Consider the following 20453-nt stretch of genomic DNA (forward strand, 5'->3'; position numbering starts at 1 on the left):
TGTTTGTCCCGTCCGGAACACTGTTTAATGCAAATCATTTTAAAATGTTTGAAGATTGTAGAAATCAAACGCTGTATATAGTTTTAAACTTGTTTGCAATTAACAGTGTTCTGAACAGGACAAAAAGGATATTTTTATATGAAAATAGAAATGGCCCTTAAATGTTTGGGACGCAACATGCAAGAAGTTCAATTATAAAAGAAGAATTTTTTTATTTAACGACGCATTCAACACATTTTATTTACGGTTATATGGTGTCAGACATATGGTTAAGGGCCGCACAGATATTAAGAGAGGAAACCCGCTGTCGCCACTTCATGAGCTACTCTTTTCGATTAGCAGCAAGGGATCTTTTATATGCACCATCCAACAGACAGGGTAGTACATACCATGGCCTTTGATATACCAGTCGTTGTGCATTGGCTGGAACGAGAAAGAGTTCAATTATTATCATGGAATATGTGTGTATGTTTAATGAACATGCCTTAATACATATTATATTAAATGCTATTAAGGGTATGTATGCATGCCACCGACATCAACGTGCATTTGTGATGTTCCACGTTTATTGTTCCACGTAAGACATATCGTGAGTTCAGTTCCGAATGAGGTAGAATGTCATTGTGATAAGCTATACCATACACGCACACACGAGTGAATAGGACAATACAATACTGAGCAACTTTCAACTTTAAACAAACAGACGTCGTTTATGAATCACCTGATATAGTATAAACTATACTGACATTTAAATTAAAAGACATTACTAAGGTTTATGACAATAAAAACAAAACAAACCCAAAAGACTTTTATGAATCACCCGATATATTATGCATATGCTGAGAGTCATATCAAAACACATTGTTAAGTTTTATGACAAAAGTAACAACAATCCCATTCTCATCCCACCCCATCGAACAACCCCCCCCCCAAAAAAAAAAAAAAAAAAAAAAAACCCAGAACACAAAGCAAACAAAAACAACAACAAAAAAACACATCCAAAATACAACCAACACCCAAACACAAAATTCAACATAAAAACATAAAAAAATCAAAACGATAAAACCAATCACAAAGGATACATTAAACAGTGTCTATTGTATTTGCGTATGGTATTTAGTTCCGAATATTTCTAGCGAGCCCTTCAAAACATTATGCAATGTTTATCTATGGAACCCTTCAAATATGTCGCATCGTTCAGTTTTTCACTTTTCCCTGTTATGTCATGCCCTAAGATTAACGTCAGGAAATTGGATTCGTTTTACAAGGCTGTGCTTTCACGATTACAGATTCTGCCTGTAAATATTACGGAGAATAGTCACTGGAGATGAATTTCCTGTTAAATATGGAAAGGTGTAGGCTTTTTTGTGAATCGCTTTGACCACAGGCGGCATTGAGAGGTCAAACCGGAAGTTCATTTATCGGTGATTTTAGACTGGTAAGCGACGCACGGCGAAAGCACGGATTAGCATGCGACGTAACGTATTTATGAGAAATCCACTTCGCTTATTTTCATGCAAATGACCACCTGATTTGATTTACTGGCAGTAACAGTTACCTAAGTATGCACGACTTGCATATGCGAAGTCACGTCATCAGACTAGATTGACATGCATGCCATTTAACGGAAAAATGATTGCGCCATAAAATTAATGCAATTGAAGCAAATTCGATTTCCTTATTTATATTGCTTAAAATATGCATATTAAACCGTTTTCTAATGTCGTTCTCTGTGTCTGGCTGTAATGAAATTATTTTTGTAGCTACATGTATGCGAGTGAAGAAATTATTACACGGCCGCTATTGGAGTTCGTCGCGCAAGGAAGATTATTTGGTTGTATGACTACAATAACTTGAATTAGCAAAAGGTCACACCAGTTGTTCTTCACACACACACACACACACACACACACACACACACACACACACACACACACACACACAAACACAGACAGACAAATACACACAACACTTCACACTCACACACATACACACACATACACAGAGACACAACAAAGATACAAACACCACACACACACACACACACACACACACACACACACACAGACACACACACACCACACAACCACACACATACACACCACACACATACACACCACACACACACACACACGCGCAGACACAACACGCACACACACCACACACACAGACACAACACGCACACACACACCATAAACATACCACACGCACACAGACACACACACACCACACACACATACACACAGAGATAAACACACACACCATACACACCACACACACACACCACACACACACACACCATACACACACCACACACACACAAACACACACACGTGCGCGCGCTGGTTGTCGGCTGCCTAGCCTTGATTTTAACGTGGCCAAAACAAAGAACAAAAAAAGAAGAGAAGAAACAAAGAACAAATACAAAAACAAAACAATCCTCCCAAAACGTTAAGAGAAACAGTAAGGTACTTTATTCAGCAACAGTCACCACATCACACTTGTTTTCGTTATTGCCATACGTTGGAGAGAAACATCTTGCATTTTTGCTAGCCGTTTGCAAAATATTTGCAAAATGATATGGTATCGAGAATAGAGAATACTACACGAGTGGCTGTTAGATACCATTTATCTGTTGTTTTAAAACGTATCTAATAAGTTTGGTTTGTTTAACGACACCACTAGAACACATTGATTTATTAATCATCGGCTATTACATGTCAAACAGTTTGTAATTTTAACATATAGTCTTAGAGAGGGAACCCGCTACATTTTTCCATTCTCAAGTAGCTAGGGATCTTTAATATGCACCATCACAGACAGGATAGCACATATCATGGCCTTTGGTATATCAGTCGTGGTGCACTGGCTGGAACGAGAAATATCCCAATGGACTCACCTACGGGGATCGATCCTAGACCGACCGCGCATCAGGCGAGCGCTTTACCACTGAGCTATGTCTCGCCTCCATCATTCCACCAAAGCTCCACAGCTGATGCAAAAATAACAGTGGTAGATAGACGCAGACAGACAGATAATTTATTGACGTGGTATGTGCTATCTTGTCTGTGAGATGGTGTATATAAAGGCCCCTTGCTGCTAATCGAAAAGAGTAGCACATGGCGTAGCGGAAACGAGTTTCCTCTCTGAGTATTCGTGTGATCTTTAACTTTAAATAAAAACCTGTTGAGTGCGCCTTTAAACAAATACTCTTTTTTCTTCTTTCCTTTTAAAATGTCAACCATCTATTATAGAGACATGTGTCTCGTAGTTCAACTGGATTTGACAGAATCGGTTGAAATTCGTCTCATACTAATGGCTGTATTGTGAAACACAAAACTGACTTCATTTATGAAATTAATTTCTCGTTAGATCTATTTCATTATTTGATCTCAAGCCATAATTGAAGTTATTGTGTGGGTGTGGTGTTGTATTTCCCAATCACAGTTGAACACGAAGAATTAACAATACAGAAATATTCCATATCTTTCAACATTACATATCACCAGCGCATTGTAATTTACAAATGTATAACTGCGATGCATGCATGCTATAAAGTGCGTAAAACAATTAATGACTTCGTTGTCACAACATCCACTTCTCGAAAGTTAAACAAATGCCAAGACAATTAAGAAATGTTTACATTATACAAGTTGAAAGATTCTTCCCGTTATCTGCGCTATCCTTTCCTTCTAACTTATTGTCGTGCTTATATCCAATTAAGGTTGAAGCACGCTGTCTTGGGCACACACCTCATCTATCTGGCTGGTTACTTTAAACCCTATATTTGCCACAACCACCAGCATAAGCATGTTTACTACAACTTTTTCTAGTTCCAACCAGTGCACCACAGCTGTATTTTCCTGTCTGTGGGAATGTGCATATAAAAGATCCCTTGCTGCTAATGGAAACATGTAGCGGGTTTCATCTGATGACTACGTGTCAGAATTACCAAATGTTTGACATCCAATAGCTGATGATTAATTAATGAATGCGCTCTAGTGGTGTCATTAAACAAAACAAACTTTAACTCCAGCTGGTTCTCCAGACACTATTCTGGTTTATTGTTCCTCCGCGTATCCATTTCCGGAAGTGCTCTGACCATTATTGCAATTTATTGGTGTTTCTCTTTGATCAGTTGGGTCATAGTACTATCTGCCAACATGCACCACAATACCAAGGAAAGCTGTTTACAAATTAAACCTACCGTAACACCCACGGGATGCATGGACGTCGCACCCGTACATTAGTTGGTCGTATTATCAGCATTGCGGGGACTTTAATGACGTCATGAAGCATGTAGCACTCGCAGCAATACACCCATTTACAGCATATGCTCGACATTAACGCCATGGGTCATGTAGTCATTAATGGTTGGTTTTATGTTCGTACTAAGTCGACTCCTCGCTGTAGGAATAATGTTGACTCGGGAAAGAATATGTGTGTGATGAGTGTATACAAAATAAAAATGATCTTGTAGTTGATAAATGGACATCAACGACGCTTTGCTAAATCAAACACATTATGAGCATTCGTTCCATATAGTAGTACCGGAAGCCAAAATATAGGGTCCAAACTCATGGACTATTATTATTCGTGCTAAGAAGGAGTGCCGTCCGCTGACTAAAGGAGGGGGAGGCGGAGGGGGAGGCGGTGGAGGAGGAGAAGAAGAAGAGGAAGAAGAAGGAGAAGAAGAAGAAGAAGCAGAAGCAGAAGAAGAAGAAGAAAGGGACATATACCGCAGCACGTTTTAAACTGCTATCCTATATAACTGTACCCCAGTTATTTTTATACTTTGACCCAATTCTTTTTATACTGCCACCCCATATCACTTTCCCCCAATTCTTTTAACACTGCTACCCCATATAACTTTTCCCCAATTATTTTTATACTGCCACCCACCATATCACTTTACCCCCAATTCTTTTTATACGGCCATAGCATTGGGTCCAATTATTTTTATATTACCATCTCATATTACTGCGTCCCAATTCGGTTTATACTGCAACAACATATTACTATGCCAAATTCCTTTTTATACTGGCGCCCCTATTACTGTGCCACAATTAGTTTTATATTACTACGCCATATTACTGTGCCAAAATATTTGTATACTGCCCCATCATATGACTCTACTCCAATTGCTTGTATACCGCTAACCTAGATTATTGTCCTGCAATTATCTTTATACTGCCACCACATATTATTGTGCAGGAAGTCATTTTATACTGCAATCACTTATTAAACTGTCCACATTCGTCTTATACTGCCACCCCATAATTATTACAGTGCCCGAATTGTAATAAATTAACTGAATTGTAATACCTGCCTTGAATTGTAATAAAAACTGCCCTGAATTGTAATACTGACTTGAATTGTAACAAAACTGCCGCGAATTGTAATACATTAGGGCAATTCTTTCTTACAATTCAAGTCAGCTAGTTTATTACAATTCAGGGCAGTTTTGTTACAATTCAAGTCAACTAGCTGACTTGAATTGTAAGAAAGAATTGCCCTGATGTATTACAATTCACGGCAGTTTTGTTACAATTCAAGTCAGTATTACAATTCAGGGCAGTTTTTATTACAATTCAAGGCAGGTATTACAATTCAGGTAATTTATTACAATTCAGGGCACTACAGTGTCACAATTATTTTTATATTGTCATCCCATATTAATGTGCCAAAATGTTTTCATACTGCCCCCTCGTATGACCGTGCTCTGATTGCTTGTATGATGATAGCCTATACCACAATTATTTTATACTGCCACCCCATCTAGATATATCATGCTAGGTCCGGCCTTGTATTTATAACACTTGTGCATCAGTGGACAAAGAAGATAAAGTTTGGATTTGTAACCGCGTGGGATGCAGGACGAGGACTGGGTATGACGGGAAATTACAGATAATAATGTCAGTGAAGCTTAGCGCCGCTGTTGGTTTCAGGTTTGCAAGACGCAAGGCGGGGACTTCCTGAACCACTAGCTTTGTAATTAAACACACACACACACACACACACACACGACAATGTATCATTAAAAACTACACCGCTGTCGTCAGATTAAGTCTGATGTTAGCTGTTATTACATGTCAGACACTTGGTAATTATGATGTATGGCTGATGACAAAGAAATAAAACCAATAATATAACAAAAAATAATAAATGTAAAAAATAACAACAAAAAAGAGAAAAGAAATTAATTTTAAAAAACCAGAAAAAAGAAAGAAAGAAATTTTTCATTTAACGACGCACTCAACACATCTTATTTACGGTTATATGGCGTCAGACATATGGTTAAGGACCACACATATATTGAAGGAGGAAACCCGCTGTCGCCACTGCATGTACTACTCTTTTGCGATTGGCAGCAAGGGATCTTTCATATGCACCATTCCATAGACAGGATAGCACATACCACGGCCTTTGATGTATCAGTCGTGGTGCACTGGCTGGAGCGAGAAATAGCCCAATGGGCGCACCGACGGGGTATTTGGATACTAGTTCATATTTGGTAAGAATAAGCTTCAACAAGCCTGCTGCAGTATTTGAATTGGTGATGTAAAAACCTTTGCTCAGATTTTCGAAGCCGTCTTAAGCTATGACATTTGTCGTTGTGACGTCATAGTTTACGACGGTTTTACGATATCCTAGTGCTAAGATAGCTTCACAAATCTCTAGCCAGCATTATAAATATTATCTTGTTAAATTACAGTGTTAAATTAAATGTTTCACTTAACATAATGACACAAATACTGCAAATACGATAGTATAGTTTATTTATGATAAAATGGTCAAATAAAAAGTGACCTTTTTCAGCTATCTTTGTCTGCATCATGCATAGTCATGTGGGATGCCAAACAAAAGTAAACCCTCGGCAAGTCTCGTCCCAGATCGAAATTTCTACTACCGATGATGTACCTTTTCTACCCCACGTGACAGCATATAGTAAGAGTTAATAAACTGTATATACGTGCCTATATTTCCATTCAAGGTTCAGGCACCGGCCGCATATGATAAGTTCTTACAGTCTAATGCTAGGATCATACTGTCAACCGTCACGACAAATTTGGCCCACTCGACGGTTGCGTTGCAATTTACCCAACTCCCTACTTACGACGGGTGCGCTCACATTAACAACTAATGGGGTATACGACGAGTTGCAAGAGCGCTCAGACTAGCAAATGGACAGTCGTAGAAGTTGTAAGAGCAGAACGTTGGACAGCGTTGTGTTGTCAGTTAGCAGTGTGAGCCAAGCATTAGTAAACTGTATTTACGTGCCTATATCCTTTCAAGGTTCAGACACCGGTCGCATGTGATGGATTCTTACAGTCTTTAATAACCTGTATTACCCTCCCCCCACCCCACCCCCAATCTTCGTCTACTTCCTCCCTGTAGTGGTTAGCACATGTTCTAATATATACATACCATAGACATTAGAGATGCCATTACGGTGGGACTGGTATGCTAAGTACCTAAACATGTCAGCACGAACAGGCGACGAATGGGAGGGGGGTGCATTAACTACAGCGAAGCGAACAAACGGATACACCGGCGTAAGGACTTCCTACTGAGTCTCGCTCAAGCCTTGATTACTGTTTAATTACTCGACTATAGCGAACAGTAAAAATAATGCCCAGCATCTGCGTCTCGTTATTTTCCATTAGCGCCGCGCTACGGTTGTGATTAATGAACGCAAAGGTGCCAAATAAAATATGATTACGGCAGAGTTGTCATGAGTGTGAAATAAAGATACTATATACTGCTGACTGACGCAGTCACACGTCTGGGTGGGTTGCATGGACGGTTCCAATCGTCCAAACTTATGAGGGTGAGAACCTTTTCAACTAATATAATATTTTGGTAGATCCAATTTTTAAAAATAATTCTGAGGTGAATTAAACATATGTTTAATGCTCGTGCCGGCCTCGGTGGTGTCGTAGTTAAGCTACCAGACATCAGGATGGTAAGTACTGGGGTGGCAGCCCGGTACCGGCTCCCACCCAGAGCGAGTTTTAACGACTCAATGGGTAGGTGTAAAGCAATTACACCCTCATCCCTCTCACTAACCACTAACTACTTACCCGCTGTCCTGGACAGACAGCCCAGATAGCTGAGGTGTGTGCCCAAGACAGCGTGCATGAATCTTAATTGGATATAAGCACGAAATAAGTTGAAATGCTAAACCATTAAGCGTGTATACAATTATCCTGAAAACCTGCTGTTCAGTCTTTTGGTTTTAGCAGAAAGAGGTACTACGCCCTAAACAACAACAAACTAATAGTAAGAAACCCAAATAAAACAAAGATAAAGACCCCCCCCCCACACACACACACATACAGAGACGCACACACAGACACACACACAGAGACACATACACGGAGACACACATAGACACACAGAGAAACACACACATACAAACAGATATATATATATATATATATATATATATATATATATATATATACACACAGACACATACATACATACACACATAGACACACACACATACACACACACGGACATACACACACATACATATACACACATACACACAGTGAAACACACACACACACACACACACACACACACACACTACGTCCCCTAAAAATAAACAACCCTCACACACAATAACAAACAAAAAACCCCAAACAACAACGAAATAACAACAAAGAGAGAGAGAGAGAGAGAGAGAGAGAGAGAGAGAGAGAGAGAGAGAGAGAGAGAGAGAGAGAGAGAGACACACACACACACACACACTACGTCCCCTAAAAATAAACAACCCTCACACACAATTAAAAAAAACAAAAAAAAAAAAACAACGAAATAACAACAAAAAGCAAACACAATACAGTCAGACCTTTATCCTCCGGACTGGCGGGGATGAATGTGTAGGATGTATTTCATAATAGCCTGTTATGCGGCTCTGAAATCTTAACAAGATTGCACACATCACTCTCTTTTCAAATGCCAATTCATTGTTTTTTCGTTTGTTTTGTTTAACGACACCACTAGAGCACATTGATTTATTAATAATTGGCTATTGGATGTCAAGCATTTGGTAATTTTGATATAATATTAGTCTTAAAAAGAAAACCCGCTATTTTTTTCATTAGTAGCAATGTATCTTTTATATGCACCATCCCACAGACAAGATAGCAAATACCACGTCCTTTGATATACCAGTCGTGGTACAATGGGGGGGGGGGGGGGGGGGGTATTTAGCTCAGTCGGTTGAGTGCGTCGCAGGATCGAACTACCTCGGTGGATTCATTCAACTGACTGGCTTTTTCTCTTGTTCCAACCCGTGCACCACAACTGGACAAAGGCCGTGGTATTAAAAAAAGAAGAAAGAAATGTTTTATTAACGGTAATATGGCGTCAGACATATGATCAAGTACCACACAGATATTGAGAGGAAACCCGCTGTCGCCACTTCATGGGCTACTCTTTTCGATTAGCAGCAAGGGTTCTTTTATATGCACCACCCCACAGACAGGGTAGTACATACTACGGCCTTTGATATACCAGTCGTGGTGCACTGGCTGGAACGAGAAATAGCCCAATGGGCCCACCGACGGGGATCGATTCCACACCGACCGCGTATCGAGCGAGCGCCTTACCACTGGGCTACGTCCCGCTCAAGGCCGTGGTATGTGCCGATGATTAATTAATCATTTTACAAATACTTGTATAGATCAGGCACGAAACTTTGCTTTGCCCCCTCGATCTGAGTCAGTTCGCCCCCCGCAATGTCTACTTGCTTCCGCCGTGCCTGTAGCTTGTTTCTTATCTAACAGCGGACATTTGTCCCTCCGAAAAATAACTCTTTTTTTTTTTTCGTGTAGATTGTGAATATGCTGAATTACTAAGATGTGATTCTTTTTTCTACTGCCCCTGTCACCCAGTTATTTCAGGATAATTACGGCTCTGCAAATTGGCGCAACTGTTCAAAAAAAATTGAGGCATCGTACATATCTGGTCATTGGGTTGCCGAACGAGTGACACTTACCGCGACGTAATTCGTAATTGTACGCCACCGATCACTCTGCCCGCTTATAATGTAACAAATTGCATCACAGAATGGAGCAGCCCCAAATACGGCTGTAATTCATCGATTGTCACGCACAGAACCCCCAACTAGGTCAAAGATCACGCGTTCGGTAGACAGGCTGTCTCCTGCCTTCCGTTAACACGCACGCGCAAAATCCCAACTAGGTCATCGATTACGCGTTCTACAAGCTATCGCCTGTCTTCTGTCGAAACGCACGCACACAAACCAATTAGGTCATAGAAAACGCGTTCTATAACCTTCTCCTGCCTTCCGTTACCACGCATGCGCAAACCCCTATCTAGATCATAGAAAACGCGCTCTACAACATTTCTCGCGCCTTCAGTTAACACGAGTGCTCGGTGGCCTTTATGCAACACTCTCTCGGCTGGTTTTGGTTTTGTTTTCTTTTTATGCTATAATGAATTGTAACTGGACAGGAACACTTGATATCGTTAGCAAGTGCTCGCGACACTGAACAAATCCAAGCTATTCCATGCCCATGTGTCGGAGTCCTGCGTTTGACTATAACGTAGTTTATTAAACAATCAGGGTTAAGGCTGGTAGGACCTGCGTCCGTGTCCCAATACTGGTTACAATCGATAGTGACATCACGATTCTGCCAAATGAGTGTGGACTAACAACTAACTCTGACAATCAAGCCCCTGTGCTGATGAAACTTTTTATAGTCTAAATTCAAGCCTGAGACTTCATGGCAACGTCATACAACGTCATGGCAACGTCATACAAATTGTATGCGTGTGACGTCATTAGACAGTTCAACGGGCCCTGATCAAAAGTACTTTAAATAGAGTTACGTTTCAAGTCTACTTATTGCCTTATGTTTTACAAATCGTCAGCACATATAATAAACACACGTCTATATATACAGTATATACACTATAATGGTGGAGAGTGATTGTCACATGATGTGAAAAGTAACAAATACAGAATACAAATACAAATATACAATCTAGATTAAATCAAATTATGAAATTTTCAAGGTTATTTGGCTCTTTAATTAATATTTCCAGTACTTGGAAGCTAGATTCCACCAGGTCGTCTGTAATCATTCACTAGTCTTTTGTCTGATTGTACACTACTAGTAGGTGATGAAACTGACATTGGTGATGAATCCCATTATGTAGTCGTCTTTTTCGTAATTCCCGAATATATTTTTCACACCTCATACAAAACAAAACTAACCCATTAACCCCAACCTCTTATTTTGTCTTGATATGAGAACAGATACATGTATATGCGTGAAATGTATACTACTACTACTACTACTACTACTACTACTACTACTACTACTACTACTACTACTACTACTACTACTTCTACTACTACTACTACTACTACCACTACTACTACGTCTACTACTACTACTACTACTACTACTACAACTATTATTATTATTATTACTACTATTACTACTACTACTACTACTACTACTACTACTACTTCTACTACTACTACCACTACTACTTCTACTACTACTTCTACTACTATTTCTTCTACTACTACTTCTACTTCTACTTCTACTACTACTACTACTACTTCTACTACTACTACTACTACTGACTACTGTTACTGCTATTGCTACTGCTACTACTACTACTACTTCTACTACTTCTACTACTACTAGTACTACTACTACTACTACTACTTCTACTACTAAAAAGAAAGAAAGAAATGTTTTATTTAACGACGCACTCAACACATTTTATTTAGAGTTATATGGCATCACAGACATGGTTAAGAACCACGCAGATATTGAGAGAGGAAACCCGCTGTCGCCACTTCATGGGTTACTTTCGATTAGCAGCAATGATTCTTTTATATGCACCATCCCACACACAGGGTAGTACATACCACGGCCTTTGATATGCCAGTCGTGGTGCACTGGCTGGAACGAGAAATAGCCCAATGGGCCAACTAACGGGGATCGATCACAGACTGACCGCACATCGAGCGAGTACTTTACCACTGGGCTACGTCCCGCCCCACTTCAACTACTACTACTTCTACTACTACTATTGCTACTACTTCTACTACTACTATTGCTACTACTTCAACTACTACTATTGCTACTACTACTATTACTACTATTGCTACTACTACTATTACTACTATTGCTACTACTACTACTACTTCTACTCTACTATTGCTACTACTTCTACTACTACTATTGCTACTACTTCTATTACTACTATTGCTACTACTTCAACTACTACTATTGCTACTACTACTATTACTACTATTGCTACTACTACTATTACTACTATTGCTACTACTACTGTTACTACTATTGCTACTACTTCTATTACTACTATTGCTACTACTACTACTACTACTACTACTACTATTGCTACTACTACTACTACTACTATTGCTACTACTACTATTACTACTATTGCTACTACTTCTACTACTACTATTGCTACTACTACTATTACTACTATTGCTACTACTTCTACTACTACTATTGCTACTACTACTACTACTACTACTATTTCTACTACTACTACTATTGCTACTACTACTATTACTACTATTGCTACTACTACTACTACTACTATTGCTACTACTACTATTACTACTATTGCTACTACTTCTACTACTACTATTACTACTACTTCTACTACTACTATTGCTACTACTACTATTACTACTATTGCTACTACTACTATTACTACTGCTGCTACTGTTGTTGTTGTTATGGTTATTACCGTTACTATTATATACAAGTATGTACCATGTATTATGTATTATTAAGCATATACTTCATCTTGTAAAACAAATATTATTTCGTATATATACATTGTACTCCATCCTCCTGTAAAACCATCTCATCACATTCATCCCATCTATTGCGTGTGTCCGTCTGTTGCCGTTACGGAATGGCCTGGGTGTAACAAAGTTCTGTTCTGTTCTGCTACGTCTTGACTCAAAGAAGACGAAGGCATGCAGATGACGATTAAATGTTTGTTTTAGGCGTGTGCCGCTCGCTTTGTGCTTAGATTACAGATACCGCTAACTCGAACTCCCAAACGACCGAATCGATTTCTAAACCGATTATTCTGACAAAGACAACTTTGGCTGCGAATTAAATATTAACGCACCACCCCGAAAATCGTGCAAAAGACGAAAACATATGCATTAATTATAAGCCGTGTGAACGTACGGAAATATTGACCACACTAAGCAATATTATTGGAAAATATTACCTTGTCATAAGCTGGTTTTGGTGTGTATGTGTGTGGAGGATAACATTCTTATAAACCTCATTCTGGATACGTTTTGTTTATAAAGCCGCGCCTAATACGCAGTCGGTCTAGGGTCGATCCCCGTCGGTGGACCCATTAGGCTATACCTCATCGCCAATGCCTCACAACTGGTGTAATAAATGCCATGGGAAGGCACGTATACAACTTCACTTGCTTAGTTGCTAATCTCAAAGAATAGCTCCTGTAGTGGCGGTAGTGGATTGCCTCTCTATGTATATATCTTTGTCGTCCTTCACCATATGTCCGACGTAATCAAAATGTGTGTTTGTGTGTTTGTTTGTTGTTTGTTTGTTTGTTGTTGTTTTTTTAAACCTACAATATCGACTACACTTATTTAAAACTATCGAGACATTTAAAACAACCCGTCGACATTAAAGAAGTATACTCAACACGGCATGTGATCTATTTCGCTATGTTTACTTGTGTTTGTGATAAAGAAGTATACTCAACACGGCATGTGATCTATTTCGCTATGTTTACTTGTGTTTGTGATAAAGAAGTATACTCAACACGGCATGTGATCTATTTCGCTATGTTTACTTGTGTTTGTGATAAAGAAGTATACTCAACACGGCATGTGATCTATTTCGCTATGTTTACTTGTGTTTGTGATAAAGAACTAAAGTGAAACGCCTCTAAACCGGACACCCTCGGGACCAAGTAAAACGTCCATTTTAAGAGGTATCTGGTTTAGAGATGTTCTCTTCTGTACAGATATTTAAAAAGGGGCCACACAAAATGTCCAGTTTTGAGGGAATACCGGTTTACAGAGGGTCCGGTTTTGAGAGATTTCACTGTACATGTTAATCGATTCCTCGTGTTTTCAGTGGATTCATCGAGAGTCCTTGGCGAACAATAAAACAGAAAATATTCCCTCGCGTATCCAAAAGAGTAGGGGCGGGACGTAGCCCAGTGGTAAAGCGCTCGCCTGATGCGCGTTCGGTGTAGGATCAATCCCAGTCGGTGGACCCATTGGATTATTTCTCGATCCAGCCAGTGGACCACGACTGGTGTACCAAAAGGCCGTGGTATGTGCTATCCTCTCTGTGTTATGATCCATATGAAAGATCCCTTGTTATAAATGGATTCCAGTAGCGGGCTTCCTGTATAAGACTGTCAGAATTAGCCAACGACTAATAAATCAATGTGCTCTTGTGGTTTCGTTAAACAAAACAAACTTTAACTTTTTCCAAAATAGCAGCTAGTATTTTATCAATTCGGAGATGCATTTTATATTTACATTGTGACGTCACGTGTTAACCTGCCGATAGCCCTTTTTGAATTCAGAAGTATTACAAATTTAGTAGGCAATAAAATTATTTGGATGTAAATTTAATGGGTACGTAATTCAGGGTAGGATCTTTACATTTCACAAGAAAAATAAATACATATATACATGCCATTTTTCGATACCAGTTGAATTATCCGCCATTGTAATATTCAGAAGCAGGCGCGTGTGTAGGGGAAGGGCTCACTCTACTGATATTCATTCATTCATTCATTCATTCATTCCAACTTATTTCCTGTGCTTATATCCAATTAAGGTTCATGCACGCTGTCCCAGACAATGGTTAGTTGTTAGTAGTTAGTGAGAAAGAATAGTGGGTAGTGGTCGTAAACCTACCCATTTAGTCGTTAAACTTGCTCTGGGTGGGATCCGGTACCGGGCTGCGAACCATCTTTATGCCCGATGGCTAAACCACGACGTCACCAAGGCCGGTTTACACGAATACTGTCGTTATCCATTTTAAACGTTCCCTAAAAAAACAAAAAAACAACAACAATTGTCCGCCCCTCAAACGTCATCTTCACAAGTAACTTTATTATTTCACTAATAAAGTAACAATGTTATTTCACTAATAAATATTTTACAGATATGTTACTGTACTAAATACACTGACCTGTCTTGGTAATATCCACACTGTAGAGCATTATTAAAATAGCAGTTAACCGTTGTGCAAGCTCCGCCATCTTTAATATATTATAAACGAGTACCAAGCAAGTTAATAAATAATAATATTATGTTTAGTTGTACACTTAAAATATGTCCATAGACGTAAAATAGCGATACCGTTCATATCTTTCTGAATTTAATCTAAATACAGAAACAAATGTACGTTAAGCAACTTTTATGTCCATAATCATATTAAACGTCATCGTATTGTTGACGTAATAAGACAATTTCTGCCAACGTCCGTGAAATACGGAAACTGTCAAAGTGCCACTCAAAATTATGTTGGTGCTTTTGGTTTGTTTCTTTAAGTTTCAATAACAACCGAATTTCATAAATAAACTGAATTGTGGACTCTTACACATAGGTCTACATCTCTAGTTTTACATACTATTTAAGACAGGAATAACCTGACACCGCAATTGGTCGATAGCCTACTATAAATTCAAAGAAAATTACAACACGACCCTCGAGTTGTCCAACTCCATCATCAAAGTTAATAGTCTGAGCCTAGCATCACACTCGCTCTGGATGTGAACGTGTATCGGGGAGCGAACCTACCAACCTGAAGTCCAATGGCTTAACAAATACAGTACACGAAAGTTAGTGCTGCTTTAGAATTATAATTATAATTATAATAGTGACGAGAATTGCGAGATTGACATACTAGAAAGAAGATATAAAACTTGCTACTACCACATACAATACTATTGTCGATCAGCATCAAGGAGTATTTTAAATACCCTTTATCTTAGCCTTGCTGCAACTCGTGAAAATGGACACTAAGTTTACTTAATCTACAAACCTGTAACACATTTAGATATTAAAAGTTACAATATCGTTAAACAAGATTCTGTGACGTTGCGACACGGATACGCCCTTAAAAATAGACCTGGGCGCCGTTCCACGAAGCGATCTTAGCGCTAAGATCGCCTTAAGTGCATAAGGTAGCTATGCACTTGTCACGGGGATTCTATAATACCCTTAACTGAATGAAACACGATTGTCCAAATATCTCTCCTAACTGTATATCTATTAGATCTCTCTATAGCAGGCAGTTATACCCGCTGGCTCGCCTAGGTATGATCAGAGATAAGATCTTATATAAAGTATATATTATTATAGCACATTTAGTTCACTAGAAAACAACAAAAACACAATACACTTTGGAATCTGTATTAACCTACGCTGACAAATGTACTGCCGCAGTAGTTAATTAACAACAACAAATAATAACAACCCAGAACTGATCACTTAATTAGTTAATCTCTAGGTGTCTAGATTACACAATATGCTAATCACTTCACCGTGACACAACATCCAAACGTGTGATAATTGAGAAACGCTTCCAGGAGAACTTAATTAATAAAGGAATTACAACTCTATTCCTAACTGGTTAATTTTTAATTAACCCTTAACTACTCATTCAATAATCTTGTAACACAGAATTAATACTGGTACATATCACAATAAAGACAATAACCTACAGTTTACCTAGGTCCTCTAGGATGACTGGATAAGCTTTATATATATATATATATATATATATATATATATATATATATATATATATATATATATATATATATATATATATCAGAACTGTGAGCCTACAGTATACTGCGTCAGATGACCGGCAGCACCGTCTAAATAATATTGGTATAATACAGTATTAAAATATTTAAAGTCACATCAATCACATGAAGGTTATACACAGAGCAGAAATAAAATTATTTACCAGTCCGGACGACAGCGATCCCTGGAAGCCTTCCTATGTTTCTCCCCGATATCTCTAAAACCCTAGCTATTTATTCAAAACTCTCAGAGATAGCGAATATCGCCTGGGGGCACAACGCGGTACCTCACCTATCATCTGATATTTCCACCTCTCCCAGAGTCGGTATATTTTCTTAGATGACCAGACATTCTGTCGCCAGTCGCCAAAATCACGGTTGTAAAAACCGCACTCGCGGAGGTATTACGTAACTACTGGCCACATGGCCTCCGCATCTGCGCTGGATGTGTATTAGAAAAGCTCGACGACCGTCGCGCAAAGGTATCACGTAAAAAGTTGCCCATCTGGGCTTAAGTGCATATTGGAACTGCCCACGGCCCTCTAAAACAATTAATATCGCCACAGGCGAAAACAAATTAAGAGCATATTCCGTCACAGCACTTAAGGTGATCTTAGGGTTAAGATCGTTTCGTGGAACGGTGCCCAGAGCTGAGTTCAGCCAGATAGAGCGGTAAAAAAAAAACGTCCGCTAGACTAGGTTTATGCGCATCACGATAAGCCAAATGGCCACGTCGGGAACCAGTCAAATAGTTCGCGAACGTTAGGTAGCAGTATGCCGTTAGCTCCCGTGTGTACCCGCACGCGCAAAGAGTTCGCTTGTTGGTTTTGCTCAGATCCATATTTGAAGGATAATTATTTGGAATATGAAGTCAGTTCTTAAGCTTAGTGATAGCCAAGAAGTTACTTTTAAAAGTGACAATTGGTCTGTGACCAGCAGTGCAAACCGTTTAGCAGTAGACCTAATGAGGTTTGGTATTCATACACCGGCTTTTCCTTGTGGCAAAAGACGGGCGTGATAAGTTTGGGTAATTTTCAAACAAGCTGATTTTGTAAAAAACTGAATAGCTAAACCTTTATTCAAATGAGGGGTTTTGTAAGGTTTGAGTAAAGTTTCCATAAATATATGTGTGATATCGCCAACTCCTGCTTGTGTGTGGCTTGTATAGGTGTGAACATTGTCAAAAAAGGCACCCAAAATTATGCAGTTTGGACACATTATGATGAAAGTAGCACAAACATTTTACTAAAAGTATTTAAAGTGAGTCCTCTTTATACTTATGGCCCTTTTTGTAATTTCCTTGAGACTAAAAACATCTGCATCTTTCTTTATTTTTAAACCATAGGTAGGCATGTATGATGCCATAGTTTGGTATGCATAAATCTCAGCAGAAGATTCACAGATAACTGTGGTCTGCTACCGTAGCGTTTTCTGGGTGAACGTGAGGTAGACAGCAGGTTTTTAATCGTAACGAGCGGGAAGCAAATTGCTGTGATGTCACCGACTACACTCAAAGTGATGACCTATCACTATCCGTAACAGTAACGGTGTGGTTGCGAAACCTACACTCAAAGTGATGACCTATCACTATCCGTAAAAGTAACAGTGTGATTGCCAAACGTGGCAAATACAAACTTAATTAATACTGTCTTGCTAAATTACTGCCCATGATTGTTGTTATGACGTAAACTGCAGTCAGATAACCGATGTTCCTGGTAAACATACAAAAAAATGTCTTTACAGACGGACGTTGTCAAGGTTTGTCTACCGATGTTGGCATTGTCAGTTTCAAGTAAAAATTATCATCATAATCTAAGGTGAAATGTATTGATTTAAAAACCGTGTCATGTGAGTGCACTTCAGAACGGTTGGCTCACTGCCAAACACAGTACCGGACAGGGCATGCATTCAACTGCGTTCCTGATTTTCTTAATTAACAAAATTGCATTGGTGAAAATGAAACACATCAAAAGTAAAGAAAGCGTGGAAATAGATTTTTTTGGTGTGATTCACAGTTGTAATGAATAAATGAAAAGATAACTTGATATTGTTTTCCGGCGAAATGAGTTCTAGTTATAATTTAATTTGAACAGGCACGTCTTGAAGTATGCGTATGCTAATATTAATCTACACATGACACAAATGCAACATAATCTCTCTCTCTCTCTCTCTCTCTCTCTCTCTCTCTCTCTCTCTCTCTCTCTCTCTCTCTCTCTCTCTCTCTCTCTCACATAAGCGTACGAGACAGAAGACGGGGGCAAATCCTCAAATTCGGGCAAAACATTTAGATATTCGGGAGAAATTAGCTGGCCTGAAACCTTTTCACCATGTATTTTTATCATTCTACCCATAATATTAGTTTTAGTCCATGTCAAAATGCGTAGTGATTCGTTTGCAACTCTATATTTAACTATTTGGCAGTTATGCCACACACACACACCCTTACAAAACAGGATCCCGTACGCCTATGTTGAGTGTCTTTCTCCCTTTCTCTCTCCATCTTTCTACCTGTGTTTCTATTTTTATCTGTCGTCTGCCTCTCCATATCTGTCTTCATCTGATTCCGTCTGTCTGTCTGTCTGTCTGCATAGCATCTTTAAATAAATACACCAGGTAATGCACTATAAAGGAAGGGGAACAAAAATGCAATCTGCAGCTAATGTAACGTCCATTAATCTACCCACGAACTTTTGTCGAACTCCATTACCAGCCATTCCGGAAGACATTCCCATCCGTCTGCAGTATTCATTGCGTGTTCTTGTCCCCGTATAGATTCTTCTTAAGCCCGGACTGAACATTTCGCCCTTTTTCGTCTGTGCAAAAATATGACAGTTTTCAGTAATGGAAATTGTAATTGGCCTAACTTAGACAATGCTCAATGCAATCAGGCGTGTGTCCGTCTGGTCCGCAGTGTATACGTCTGGACAATATAATCTGCCCCGATATGACAGTGGCAGAAGTGAATACACTGATTGCATCGCCGGCCTGTATCTGGTTTCTTTTTCAGCAAGCACGGCGCTCGAGCCATTTCAGGCAGACGTGAGATGATGGACTAATGCATATTTAATAAAATTACCATTCCACGGTGTGGAATCTAGGTAAGTGCGTATGAATATTAAATCACAAAATCTGTGTTTCTTTTGTTGACAAGGCGCATCAGTGTAACTCGATTCGGCCTGGCATGCTCGTGTAATATGGAAGTCCAACACTGCCTCTATGATGACAGTCTCACCTTAGCGATGCATAACAAACGAAACTCCCCGACCTTGGCACTTGTAAAGTCTTCCGCCTTGAGGGTGAATCCCACCAAATCAGGAGGGAAGAAGGGAATGTTTTATTTAACGACGCACTCAACACATTTTATTTACGGTTATATGGCCTCGGACATATGGTTACGGACTGCACAGATATTGAGAAAGGAAACCCGCTGTCGCCACTTCATGGGCTACTCTTTTCAATTAGCAGCAAAAGATCTTTTATATGCACCATCCCACAGACAGGATAATACATACCATGGCCTTTGTTACACCAGTTGTGGAACACTGGCTGGAACGAGAAATAGCCCACTAAATCAAATCACATAGACA

At 39.2% G+C, this 20453-nt stretch overlaps 1 long non-coding RNA gene across 1 annotated transcript; it reads right to left on the minus strand.

Annotated features, from left to right (window-relative positions):
- Positions 1-363: 363 nt before the first annotated feature.
- On the minus strand, positions 364-15466 carry LOC121382348. Its single transcript, XR_005959154.1, has 3 exons — positions 15243-15466; positions 14966-15099; positions 364-423 (listed from the first exon to the last, which is right to left on the minus strand). It is a non-coding gene; the product is annotated as an uncharacterized LOC121382348 (long non-coding RNA).
- Positions 15467-20453: the final 4987 nt, after the last annotated feature.

The sequence above is a fragment of the Gigantopelta aegis genome, chromosome 9 (assembly GCF_016097555.1).
Source record: "Gigantopelta aegis isolate Gae_Host chromosome 9, Gae_host_genome, whole genome shotgun sequence".
Classification (NCBI taxonomy): domain Eukaryota; kingdom Metazoa; phylum Mollusca; class Gastropoda; order Neomphalida; family Peltospiridae; genus Gigantopelta; species Gigantopelta aegis.